Source organism: Chrysochloris asiatica, unplaced genomic scaffold (genome assembly GCF_000296735.1).
Source record: "Chrysochloris asiatica unplaced genomic scaffold, ChrAsi1.0 scaffold00078, whole genome shotgun sequence".
In the NCBI taxonomy this organism is placed as follows: Eukaryota; Metazoa; Chordata; class Mammalia; order Afrosoricida; family Chrysochloridae; genus Chrysochloris; species Chrysochloris asiatica.
In genome coordinates, this window is record NW_006408596.1 from 13,990,300 (window position 1) to 14,003,191 (window position 12,892).

Genomic DNA, 12,892 nt, shown 5'->3' on the forward strand with positions numbered 1-12,892 from the left:
ACTTCCCACCTTTCTGTTATCAGTCAATGTGGTTACTGCTTATACCACCAAGGAAGATGCCTAGCATGTTGTTATTGTTGTTAAGTGCTGTCGAGACAGTTCCGCCTCATAGTGACACTGTATAGGATTTCCAAGGAGCAGCTGGTAAGTTTGAACCACCAACCTTGTGGTTCAAATCAACTCCGCCTGACACTTAGTAGGTTCTAAATAAAGGGTTGTTACTATAAGTGCTTAATAATGTTATCTTATTCCATATTATTGTTGGTAAATACTGTGAAGTCAGTCCCAACTCATAGAGACCCTGTGTAAGGTTTCCAAGGAACAGCTGGTGGGTTTGAACTGCCGACTTTGTGGTTCACAGGCCAGTAGTTATCAATGCCACACCAGGATTCTTATTAAGCCACAAGTAATGATAATTAGGTGGGGAAAATATGAAGCTTTCTGCTCCTGCAAAAGATGTAAAGCCTAGAAAACCCTATAACTCTATGAGTCAAAAGGGCTCAAAGTCACTTAACAACAACAATAATTCGGTTGTTGTTGTTGTTGTTAAGTGCCGTCGAGTCGCTTCCGACCCATAGCGACCCTGTACAGGGTTTCCGAGGGTGTAAATCTTTACGGGAGTAGAAAGCCTCATCTTTCTCCCGCGGAGTGACTGGTAGTTTAGAACTGCCGATTATTACGGAGTCCTGGTGTGGCGGCTGTGGGCTAATGCGTCAGGCTGCAAAGTCATTCGAACTGCAAGGTTGGTGGTTCAAACTCATCAGCTGCTCCTTGGAAACTCTATATAGGGTCACTATGGGTTGGAATCAACTTGACGGCACTTAACAACAACAAGGTTATAATGCGTAGGTTATGCTCAAAACTAGATTTGAAACCCAACAGGGTGTCTGAGGAAACTGACCTCAATTCTGAGTCTCAGTTTCCCTCATCTGTAAAATAGGGTTGCACCTCCTAGCCAGGGAAGTGCTCTGGGAGCATCGCTGAGTTTCTTCCCAAGACTTCGAATAAGGTTCAGGAACTCTTCCATTCCGTCCTAGTTCCTTCCATCATAAACCACAAGAAGAGGAGTCTTGGGGGGTGGGGGGGGCATGATTTTCCCTCCCTCCCCCAATTCGTCCTCCGAAAGGGTCTAAAGGCGAAAGGGTCTAAAGGCGTCCCCTGAAAGGCTCCAGTCCCCCCGGAACTCTCTGGTAACCGCCTCCGCCTCCCCTCGCGGGTGTAGACCGAGACTCACCGGGGATGGGAGGGAGGAAGAATGTTTGCTCAGCCTTCAAACGACTTGGCAGGCAACAAGAGGGGAAAGGCCGCTCCGGGGAGAGATCAAATTGAAATTACACGGAGGAAAGAACGTGCAGATCAGCTCTGAAGCTCATAAAAAAAAGCGAGGTGACTGGGAAGAACAAACACGCCTCCAGAAGGAAGATGGAAAAGTTCGTAAAACTCGCTCTTCAAAGCCCGGCTGGGGGCGCGGAAGGGGGAGCGGGCACTAGCCCCGGGGCGAGGCCAGGCCGCTGCCCCCCCTGGGCCTCGCCATTCTGGGTCTGGAAAGCGGGAAAGGAGCAAATCTCTGACTTCTCTAACCCGGAGGTCTGTCGCCCCTCTGCTACTCCCTCCCACGCTTTGCATGCTGAAAACCAGAGTGGCCAAGCTGCACCTGGGGTCTAGAGGACTTTTCCAACCCACTGTCCAGGGTACAAATTGAATCCTAAAGGACAGGCAGAGGCTAGATCATTCATTCATTGGGTCGGTCATTGATTGGATCAGTCATTGGTCAAGTAAAGTTTTGATTTATTCGAAGAACATTTGGCAAGTCTTCAGATTTTAGGAAGGACCGTATCTGATCCTTATAGATCCCTTCCTTCCCTCCCCCCAGACAGTCACACTACTATTCCCTCTTCAGTGCTACTTTCTTGTCGTTTGGGGGACTGAACTCAAGTAATTCCTCCTCTGTCACACACCACTAGGCACAAGGGCCTCTAGCTCTCCTAACTGAGCCCCCACCCTCGGTCTCTCTGTACGGTTCCTTAACTTTACAGACACTCGTTTCCTTCCTCAGAGAATTCCTAGACCCTTTAAAGAAAAGCCTCTCTCCCACTACCTGACATCACCCAAGTGGATTGTTCTGGGCAAGCAAAGATCAGAGTGTGCCCCCTGGGAAGTGCCTGTTACAGTGAATGTCTCTCTTCTGCCTGAGGTCCACCCCATCAGGGAGCAACTTTTCATAAACCATTGACTGGATTAATGACGAGACTGGTTTTGACCTGGGACTCTAAACCTTTTCAGGACTTCCAGAAACTCCAGTGTCATTTGGGAAATTCATGGAGGATTCTTGTGCATCCTGCAAAAGGGAGAAATTGAGGTTCGGAAAGGTAGAGATGCCACAATACACAATGCTTGGAAGAGTCTGAGTTGGAAAGAATGCCCAGCTGACACATTCCAAATCAGGGCACATCCGGGTTTACATCTCCTAAATGGGTCAACTCAGTGGCCCACCTTGCTGAGCAATTCGTCCCCCAGCCCTCCTCCACAACGACACTTCCTTCAGTTTTTGACCAAAGCCACAATGCAAACACCGGACTCTAGCTTAGTGAGTGAATGTCTTGATCACGTGGAGAGCTTGTTAAAGCCAGATTTGCTGAGTCCTGGTCTAGATGGAGCTCTCGCGAAGGCCTGGGAATTTACACTTCTTACAGGTTCCCAGGGATGCTGCAGATCCAGGGTTTGAACCTAGGAACTACTAGCCTGTATGGGTTCCTTTCTCATACCATCTATAATAGACCTATTATGAGCTGGTGACTCCATACATAAGCACTGGACTGTGAACCACAAGGTCGGTGGTTCTAGCCTACCAGCCAATCCATGAGGGAAAGATAACAGCTTTCTGATGCTGCAAAAATTTACATAAACAACGACCTATGAGTCAGAAATAACAGCAAGACTAAAACCCCCTTGAAGACAGGAAACCTTCTCTGTATGCTCTCAGTGCCCATGCAAGGCTGGGCACTTGGATTGTTGTTGCTGTTAAGTGCCATTGAGTCGGTTCCGACCCCTAGAGACCTTGTATAGGGTTTCCAAGGAGCATCTGGTGAGCTTGAACTGCCAACTTTGCAGTTCAAACAGCTTTGCATTCTGGCGTGTTAACCCACAGCGCCACACTGGGACTCCAGGCACTTGATTGTTGTTGTTGTTGTGAAGTGCTGTCAAGTCAGTTCCGACCCATAGTGACCCTGTATAGGGTTTCCAAGGAGCAGCTGGTGGTGAGTTTGAACAGCCGATCTTGCAGTTCAAATGGCTTTGCAGTCTGGCGCATTTACCCACAACGCCACACCAGGGCGTAATCATTAGCGCTTAGAAACACTATACAGGGTCGTTTTGAGTCAGAACCAACTCATCAGCACTTAACACCAATTAGTGCTAAAGATGTGGCCATTTACACATTACACATTTACACATTAGCATGTCCCCAATGTAGTCGTGGAAGGTTACTCATTATCCCCATTTCATGGAGGCCCAAACAGGCTCAGAGCTGGGGATACCAGAATGTGACAATGAGACACACTCAGGGAGGGTCAAAGGACCCAAGCACAGGGAAGTCAAAGTCTGCCATAGGTTAGCAACCTCTGGTTCCTCACCTTATGTGACTTGAAGGTAGAAAAGGGGTGGAGTCAGCATCAAGGAAAAACAGGTTGAGGGAAGAGAGAACCCTCATCCTACTCCATCCAGGTCTTATGGGGCCAGAATGTCAGTCCAAATCCAGTCTTTGAACTATATTTTGTCCCTGAGTTTGGCACACAGGGCGGTGTTCCTGGGCTACATTGTAAAAAGATTTACAAGACTTTGTTAAACTGGCAGTAAAAACAATTAACTTTAATGGCACCTCGGGTGGGTGGCTAGGTAGGCCGAGGGACCGATGGTGCTCCCTCCTCAGCAGAGCTGGGAAGGCCTGTGTGGGCGAGGAAGCAATATTCAGATGACCTGGTGTGTCTTCTATTTGGTCTTCAAGGGGACCTGGTACCTGCTCTGGGGGTCAGAGGTTCAATGTAAAAGCAAGTAAAAAGAGGGCTGGGCGTGTGGCCCCAAGGAGAAGAATTCAAGTCCCTCTTGGCTAATTTCCAGCTAAGTGATACTCAACAAACCCCTTAAGCGTCTGAAACTCAGGTACTCTCATCTGTAAAATGGAAATGTGCAGAAAGGCCTTCTCCAGGTAGTGAGGATTGTAAACGACTAATTCAGAAGCACTTCCTACCATTCCCCAGCATAAATGTGGGTGTGTGAATATGCTCCTTTCTGGAGGACTTGCATATCCCAGTTGTAAAATGGAGCGGAAATACGAGATCATTCTACCGTTCAGCACCACCTTTAGAATCCAAACTTGCCCAGTGCTTTCTGCATGCCAAATTTCCTGCTGAAATTGGTCTGCTTGTCCAGCCACTGACCCTGGAAGCGACCCCATGCTTGGGGGTGGCTGCAGCCCCCAGGCTTTGTAAGTGACCTGGGATCTGGAGAGCTGGTGAGGAAATGAGAGTGGTCAGAGTCTCCGCCGGCCATGTCCCCTAGTCCAGTCCGGAAAGCTCTAATTCTGCAGGTCTCCCAGGCCTGGAGACAATTAACTATCTACTTCAGAGAGATCTCTGACTGTCTCTGTGTGTGGCCCTCATGCAAATATTCCATCAGATAGCAGACAACCTCATCAGTACATCCTATAACTGGCAAGTGAGCAGGTCCTTAGGACCCCTGGGTTCCAGAAGTCAGAACACACACCAGGCCGCTTTGGTAAAGAGGGGAAGCACCTTCCTGACAAGCTGAAAGTCTCAGCACCCAAATCCCCTACCCTGTCTAACCACTGCCAGAGAAACTCGACTGACACTTCACCTGGTCCTTACATCCAAGAGGAAGCTCCTCCATCTCCATCACCATCAACTTCCCTTTGCATTCCAAAGACTTAATTTCCAGAAAGCAAGACTGCCAACAGCAGAAATAAATCACCTCGGAGCAGGAGAGGAACACTATCCAAAGTAAAATAACGTCGCAAAAATCTCTTCTCCTCCTTCCATCCCTTCTAAACCAATAACAATTCAATTATTTGGCCATTATAAATAATGATGCTGCACATAACATCCCAAGGTGGAAAGGGAGAAAGCAGCTGAGAGACGATATTGAGCAGTATAAAGAGAAGAGCAAGGCGGAGCCTTAGCCCTGAGATTAAGGTCTCTGGGTGGCCCAAAAGGTTTGCACTCATCTAACCTAAAGGTTGGTCGTTTAGACTCACCTATTGCGATGCGGAAGAAAAGCCTGGCACTCTGCTGCTATAAACATTACAACCAAGGAAACTCTACAGAGCAGGTCTACTCTGTCACACATGGGATCACCATGAGTCAGAATCAATTCAATGGCAACAGGTTGATGACACCTAGGATTGGAGGAAGGAAGACATGACAGCAAATAGATGTCATTAAAAGTCAAGGCCCTGCATAGAACATCCAGTGTGGACACAGAACTGGGGAACCCCAGTGTCAAAGGGCAAGGAACATGCGGTCAGAGAGGTGTAAGAAAAAGCAAAGGAGTGGAGGGGAGAGTTAGAGCAACTAAAACAGAATGAAGGAATGCAGAAGAAATAATAGTCCCTGGGGAGTACAAACAGTTTGCACTGGTCTACTCGCCTACAGTTTAGCAGTTCAAACCCACCCAGCGGCCCTGCGTAAGAAAGACCTGGCACTCAGCTTCTATAAAGATTGTTAGGTGCCAGTGAATCCATTTCAACTCATAGCGACCTCCTAGGGTTTTCTAGGCGGTCATCTTTACAGAGACAGATTGCTAAGTCTTGCTCCTGCAGAGCTGCAGGGGGGTGAGGGGATTGGCTCTGCTAATCTTCCCATAAACACCCTAGTGCTTACCCACTGTATCACCAAGGCTCCGTTCTGTTAAGATTATCAAGAAAAACATAGAGCCGTGCCACTCCGTTAACATGTGGGGTTGCTACAAGTCAGAGTTGGCTTGACTGCAATGTGTTTTGGGGTTTTAAGGCAAAAACATTGTTTTCATTGGTCTGTCCTTTCAGTGACATGCTAGGAGCAGGCCTCAGATTCAGGAGTGTGGAAGAGTGGATGAAATGGAGGAATTAGAACAAGTATGATCTGGCAGCTTTACAAAGAAACATCTCTCTAAATAGGAGCAAATAAGGAAGACACTAACTAAAAGGGGTTACAGAAAAAGAGAAAGAACTCTTGTGTTGGTGTCTTTCAGGCTGGAAGAATTCAAATACATTAAAAAGCCAGATTCAAAAGGCTACACCTTGTTGTTGTTGGGTGCCTTCAACTCGGTTCTGACTCATATCGACCTTGTTATGAGTAACAGAACAAAACGATGTCCAATTCTGCACCATCCTCACGATTGTTGCTGTATTTGAGCCCATTGTTAAAGCCGCTGTGTCAGCCCTTCTTGGTGAGGATTTTTCTTCGTTTTTCATTGCACCTCCACTTTACCCACCATGATGTTCTACAATGCAACATATTCAAAGTATGTACTTCTAAGGAGCATTTCGGCTGTGCTTCTTCCAACACGGATTCGTTTGTCCTTCCAGCAGTCTGGTTACGAATGGGGCTGCTAGCCTCAGGGTCAGCAGTTCGAAACTACCAGCTGCTCCGTGGGAGAAAGATGAGGCTTTCTGCTCCCACAAAGATATACAGTCTTGGAAACCCTGTACAGGGTCACTATGGCACATAACCACCAACCATCATTACCAACATCATAATTCCAATGCATCTGGTCTTTTTCGGTGTTCCTTATTCATTGTCTGGCTTTCACATGCATATGAGGCTATTGAAAATACCATGACTTAGAGCAGGAATGGCTCTGTTTATAATATGACATTCTGAAAAGGACAGGGCTCCAGTGAAGGAGATCCAACATTGGGAGTGAGACGGCAGAGGCAGATGCTGAGTTAATGGAAATGTTCTAGACCTTGATTGCAATGGTGGACATTCATCAAGACTCATAGAACTTTACAGGAAAATAAGTGGATTTTACTCTACATAGATGGTCTCTCAATTTAAAAAAAAAGTCCTGGAGATATTAGAGCACATTTTATGCCAAAAACAATGATAAAGTAGAGCAAGCACAAGGAAGTCATAAGTAAAAAAAGGAGAACTGAAAAAGATGATAAGAAAGCTAGCGCTACCCCCTACTTGCTAAGTGACATTGACCCATTCATTTTTTTTTTAATGTTTTATTGTGAATTATGTGATAGTTTACATGGGAGAACATTAGCTTTACATTGACCCATTCATTTTTGAGCCTCAGTGTCGTCAGTAAAATGGGCATCATGATCGATACAAGATTGTGATGTGTTAATTGTCTCCTAGATGCCTGGTTTACAATAAGTGTACTACAAATCTCAATGTCCAGTTCCCCTTCCCTCCTGCAAGGAAAAAAAAAAGCTCCAACATACACTCCCAAACCACAGAATTTAGCTTCTAGTCCTAGGAGTCTAAAGACGTGGGGACAATCTGCAAGCCCGACCAGAACCACTCTACTGCGGGCCTTCTAAGAGCTCGGCCCCGCGCCAACCTCTTAGCATGCGCTATCTCATTCTTCCTCCCTGTCATGCTTTGAGCCCAGTAATTCCTCTCACCATGCCAACCTCAAAGTCCATGTTCTCCAGTTCCCATGATGTCAGGTCACTAAGTAGGTCTCAGCTGTCACTCCCTGTCCCTGAGAAAAGAGACCACAGATATGCAGGGTCCCCAGAGACTACGAGATCTGGAAGAAATTCCATCCTAAGACCTAGACGCTGGGAGAAGAGAGCCCTGTAACTGTCCCCGTGGACCTGTCAGAGTCAGTGTGCCTCTTGTCCCCAGCTCAGCAGTTCTGTGGAAGGTTAGCATAGCTTAGTGGTTAAGAGCATGGCACCTGGGCTCAAAGCCCAGAAGTGTCACTTACTACTAGGTGAGTTCTACCAGGTGAGTGTATTAAGTTTCTATGACTACCAGCACAAATGGGATGGCGTAAAACAACACACGTACTCTCCCACAGTTCTGGAAACCAGAAGTCTGAAATCAGGGTGTCGGCAGAGCCATCCTCTCTGTATATCCTTTGGGTGGGGTTGGGGGTTAGGAGGGGGGTCCTTCCTTGTCTCTCCCATTGTTTGGAAACTCCAAGCATTCCTTGGCTTATCACAACATCACTCCAATCCTCATGTTTTTTTGTTTTTATAAAGACACCACTCCTACTGCATGCGTTCTCACCTACTCCAGTATGTTGTTGCTGTTATTAGTAAGTGCTGTTGAGTTGGTTCCCACTCATAGCAACCTTGTATAGGGTTTCTGAGGTGCAGCTGGAGAGTTCAAACCCATCTTGTGGCTCAGTGCTGATCGTACAGTGCCACACCAGGACTCAGTATAACTTCATGTTAATTTAACTAACTACATCGATGGGGAGTCTAGTCCTAAATAAAGTTACATTTATAGATACCAAAGGTTACAGCTACAACAGACCCATAACGAGAAGTGATGTCGTCTCTCAATGCCTCGTTGTCTCCATTATGTAACACACAGATAATAATGACACTTCTTGTTTGGGCTGTGCTGAAGATGAAGTTATTTATACATACATTTCATAGAGCTTTCAGTGGCTGACTTTTCAGAAGTTGATTGCCAGGCCATTCTTCCAAGGCACCTGTAGGTAGATTTAAACCTCCAGTCTTTTGGTTAGAAGCCAAGCACGTTTACTGTTTGTACCACCCACAGACTTTTAGAAACAGAATATACCAAGGCCCCATTAAATTGCCAACAAATTGTGAATTACATTTAAAATTGTTTCATTTTGAGTAACTAAGTCAACTTGATCAAGGAGTCCTGGTGTGGCACTGTGGGTTAATGCACCAGACTGCAAAGCCATTTGAACTGCAAGGTTGGCGGTTCAAGCTCACCAGCTGCTCCTTGGAAACCCTATACAGGGTCGCTATGGGTCGGAACTGACTTGACAACGCTTAACAACAACAACTTGATCAAAGGATTTCTAGGACCAGTTCTTCTTTCTGGTTTCTCGTAATCACGAGGCTTGTTCTCCACGGCAAAAGAATACACAGAAGAGGGGAAGGAAGAAAAGGAAGGGACCAAGGAGAAGAAAAAAGAAGACTCAATTATTGTGAGCTTCCTAGAACTCTGGTCCAGCTCCAAATGCTATACAAGGACATCCTTATTTCATTATCATCACAATCTTCCATTTTACAGATGAGAAAACTGAGAACCAGAGAGGTTACATTACAACTCCAAAATTACACAGCTATTAAACAATATGCATCAATTAGTCAAATTAATGAGCCCTTCAGTTCATTAGCCCTTAGGCTCTCACAAAGATTTACAGCCTCAGAAACCCTATACAGGGTCGCTATGAGTCGGAACTGCCTCCACTGCATTTAGCAATAACCATCACATTTAAAACAAGACTCTGGGTAGAAAGGAGTTGGAGCGCAGCTGGGAGACACAAGTTCTGAATTCTTCCACAAGTGCAACTGTGAGTCACTTGGGCCTATCGGGTGCTGACAGGTGAAGAGTGCTGTGCACGGGCTGAGCAGACATCCCGCAGTTCCAGGAAATTCACCCGAGTGTCCCCTTTCTTTGCAGAAAGCAGACTCAAGGTCACTGGATGTCTTCCCACTTGGGCCTCAAAGAGGACAACAGGGCAGGACCAAGGCTGTTTTATTTGCCGACCCACTCCCCCATAGACCTGTTCTCCGCCTGGCTCTGTGTCTCCTAAACGGTGTCACCCTTGCTTTCTGGCTTCTGACTGGGTTCAGCTCATGAAATGCACTGGGATAGGAAGGAGAGAAGGCATGTCATAGTACCTATCCCCTGTTCCCTCCTCCCTCCATGAGGGTGGCGCAAGTAGGCAACCTCATTTCCAGGGCTCCAGCCCTTACTGGAACTGCGGATGGCACCCACTGTTGCTGGCCTTATTGGTTCCCTTAACCCTGCCCAGCAGTTGTCATTGAGGTGACATCAACTCATGGGGACCTCATGTGTGTTAGAGTACAACTGTGCTCTTAGAGGTTTCAGTGGATGCTTTTTTTGGAAGTAAATTACCAGACCTTTCTTCCAAGGTTCCTCTGGATAGACTCGAACCCCTACCCTTAGCCATTTGCGCCACGCAAGGACTCCCTGTTACTCATGTGTTGTTGTTGTTGTTAAGTGTTATCAAATAGGTTCTGACTCACAGCAACCCAGTATAGGCTTTCCAAGGAGTGGCTGGTGAGTCCAAACTGCCAACCTTTTGGTTTAAACAGACCTTGCAGTCAGTCGAGTGTTTATCCTACAGAGCCACACCAGGATTCCTCCATAACTCATTTGCTATTAAGTGCCGTCGAATCGGTTTCAACTGATAGTGACCCTGTATAGGGTTTCCGAGGAGCAGCTAGGGAGCTTGAACCGGCGACCTTGCAGTTCAAACGGCTTTGCAGTCTGACACATTAACCCACAGTGCCACACCAGGACTCAATAATTCATAGGGATATTAAATACCCAAACAGGCTTTGCTCCAGGACCTTTCAGGCCTACTGCACCCAGCTCTCTTTAGCTTTAGGACAGAAAACTGAAGCTCAGAGGGGGTGAGTGACTTTTCTCAGCCCACACAGAGAACCCAACGAGCAAAGAGATGAACTCAGGCCCCTAACATGGAATATTTTTCTCCTCTTTTCTCTGTAAGTGCTAACTCTTCACTCTCCACCCCTCATCTGGCTGTCTAGGTGGTCACCAGCCCTCAGACCTTTCTCCTAGGTTAGTTCTGGTTACCAATGAGTTAACTAAGACCCTCCAGAGCCTCACTCGCCATACGCCATACGATACAATTGCAGAGAATTATCATTCACAGCCTTCTGGGAGTAAGTAAATAAATTACATCCTGTGGTTCTCCCTTCCCCATAGGCTGCTTCACTCTTCCAGGCAGTGAGCCTGCCCAGACTCCCACAGTTTGGACCACTCTTCTGCCTCCTAGACACCCTGGGTTTCTCCCAGGCTGGAAATATATCTCTTGGATCTGAGTCTTCTGAGAAGGGGTTCAGATCCCTTGCTGCATTTGCGGGTGGATCCCGCTCAGTCCCAATGAGTACGGTTCTGTGGGTTAAGCATCTTCTGTAGAATTCCTGAGTAAATACCATCTAGGTACCCAGATTTATAGCCTCTTAAGGTTTCCACGTCATTCCATTAGCCTTTCCTTTAGATACCTCTTTCTTTCGCAGTTGACTTCTCCCCACCCATACTCCATAGCTCGTGCACAGAGATCTTCCATTCATCTTCCTCATCTACCCTCGAGCATCTCACTTTTTCTCTCATTTTCTCCAAAAGCTGCCACACTCGCTAGCCTCTCCTGCGTCTGAACACGTCTCAATAGTGCCTGACTACTCGTGAAATTGACCTCTAACTCAGATGACTCATCACCCCCCGGGGACTCTTTCTTTTGTTTAAATTTAGTGGACACACACATCCTGAGCTACAGTCCAGAACCCAGCTCCTGTGAGTTCCCCAGCTAACCACATTACTCAACTGTGTAAAAAGCTTCCATGGTTCCAGGTCGACACCCAACATCACCAAGACTCCTGACTATCTTGCCTAATGGGCAGGACATGGGGTCTGGACTTAGGCTGACTTAGGGCTGATTCGGATCCTGTTGCTTTCTCGCTCTGTGACCTTGGAGAGGTTCCTCAACTTCTCTGTGCTTCCATTTCCTGAACTTTAAAATGGGGTGAGTACCACACCAACCCCCCTGGATGGTTACAAGGATTAAATAACTTAATGTCCAGTGTTTAGCACAGTGTCTGGCATAGGGCAAGTGCTCAATAAACATTAACCCTCATTACTCACTAAGCCAGGAGTCCTGGTGTGGCACTGTGGGCTAATGCGCCAGACTACAAAGCTGTTTGAACTGCAAGGTCTGTGGTTCAAGCTCACCAGCTGCTCCTCGGAAACCCTATACAGGGTCGCCATGGGTAGGAATCCACTTGACGGCACTTCACAACAACAACTCACTAAGCCTGTACACAGCCACACACGGTTATAACTTTAGCCTCTCTGGTTCATGCCACCAAAAGATTTGTCATCCTCTCACACATTCATAAGGAGCCCTGGTGGCACAGTGGTTAAGCGTTTGACTGCTAACCAAACAATGGATGGTTCGAACCCACCAGCGGCTCCACGGGAGAAAGAATCTGGCGATCTACTTATGTAAAGATGACAGCATAGAAAACCCTATGGGGAGGTTTCACTCTCCCAGAGGGTCCCAATAAATCAGAATTGACTAAGTGACACACGAGACTAACAACAGCACACTCACAACAAAGTCTAGTTGTGTAATGGCTAAGTGTTTGCCTGCTAATCAAAGGTTTGGTGATTCCAACCCACCTAGCTCGGCAGTCACATAGAAGAAAGACCTGGATATATACTTCCATAAAGACTATAGCCAAGAAGACCCTAGAGAGCAGTTCTCTATCACATGCGTTGATATGAGTTGGAATGTTATGACGCAGTCCAGACAACAATACCAATACGTACACCTACCACATTGGATGAAGTCAATTTATTTATAAGGCTCAGCTCAGAGGCTCCCTTCTTTAGGGCACTTTCCTTGGTGGCTCCAAAGGACTTCACCATTCCTTCCTCCAAACCTCTGTACCACATAGCAGCTGGAACCACATTCTAGAACTTTCCTTAGCAAACCCTCATGAAAATTGTGGACTTGGCTTGTTGTTGCTGTCAAGTAGATTCTGATTTATGGTGTTATCTTTCAGAAGTAGACCAACAGGTATTTCTTCCAAGACACCTCTGGGTGCCTTTCAACATCAATCTTTCTGTTACCAGCCCAGCACTTAGCTATTTGCGCTACCCAGGGGCTCCCAATGGTG